Source organism: Malus sylvestris, chromosome 1 (assembly GCF_916048215.2).
Source record: "Malus sylvestris chromosome 1, drMalSylv7.2, whole genome shotgun sequence".
Classification (NCBI taxonomy): domain Eukaryota; kingdom Viridiplantae; phylum Streptophyta; class Magnoliopsida; order Rosales; family Rosaceae; genus Malus; species Malus sylvestris.
Genome location: NC_062260.1, coordinates 24,592,312 through 24,593,771, shown reverse-complemented (window position 1 = coordinate 24,593,771; position 1,460 = coordinate 24,592,312).

Below are 1,460 nucleotides of genomic sequence, written 5' to 3'. Positions count from 1 at the left end.
GTGCTATTGCCAGTTGTTCTGATTGATAATTAGTCGAGATTGGCATTGTCTGGGTCTTCTTTGAGCTAAGAGTCTATATTATTCAATGAATGCGTCGTATATTGTCTCAATCAGTGTTTTAAAAATCGGTTTATACGGTAAAGACCTGTTGTGATTTAGGGCAAATTGTTTCGAAAAATCAGTCTAGAGCTAGGCGGTCCTAGGCGGCTCTTAGGGGGATTTGGTTTTTTATTTTTTTTAAATTGTGTGCTTTTTATGTTTTAGTTACGTAGTGGTATACTTATGGAAATGGTGTACCTATTTTACAAAGGATGGATTGACTACAAGTTCATCCAATTGTGAAATGAATGGGAGAGCTTTTGAGGGGATACATACAAAAATAAAATAAAAATAAACTAGATACAACAACATTAAATAGTGGGCTGTGATATCCACACACCCATTTTTACTTCTCACACACCCTTCTAATTTTCGACCATTGAATTTGATGAATTGAAAAAGATCAACGGATATAAATTAACAAAGGGTGTGTGAGAAGTAAAAATGTAGTATATGTCCAGTCCAACGCAAAGATCATGAAGAAGAATAATTTAGTCTATCATCCAATAATACTCATCGATATGATTATATGCTTACTTTTTTTTAAATATTGAACTTGTTGGATTGATGTACTTTGTGAATTCTTCCACTTTTATTTTTGCATTTTATCATTTTTTTTAGAGTAAATTACATAGTAGCCCCTCATGTTTGAGGTCAATTACAACCTCATACAACAACTTTAAAACATTTCACTTTCATACATCCAGTACCATTTTATTTCAAAATAACACCTCCGTTAGATTTTCCATCCATTAGTCTGTTAAATGCTGACGTGGCTGCCACATTTGTGCTGATGAGGCTGCCACGTGGCAAAAAAATAATTTTTTAATTTTTTTTAATCTAATCTTCTAAATATTAAAAAATAATAATAATAATAAAAAAAAAACTTGAAAACGCAGAACCCCCCCCCCCCCACCTCTCTTCTTCCTCTCTGTTTCTTCTTCTCCGCCCACTCTTTCTTTTCTCCCTCTCTGCTCTCTGCTATCCTTTTTCACTTTTTCTTCAGCCTTCCTCCCCTCTCTCTCTCTCTCTCTTCTCAGTGAGGCATCGTTCCGTGGTTTGAGATTAACCATTCAAAAATCAAAACTTTGACCGCATTCGTAAGCACCCCAAACCCACCAACCAAGCACTGAAAAAATTCAAAATTTGAATACATACCTCGTTGTTAGAGCCGACCGACGAGCCGACGAGAGGAGCACTGGGTCCGGGTTTTTTTGGGGGGGGGAGAGGGGAGAGGTTTCGGATTTGGGTTTGTTTGGGGGGGGAAGTTTTCTAGGTTTAGTTGCAGATTTTTTGGGGGTAGATGTTTCCAGGTTTGCTTGCGGCGTCGGGGGGGGGGGGGGGGGGGGGAAGAAGAGAGG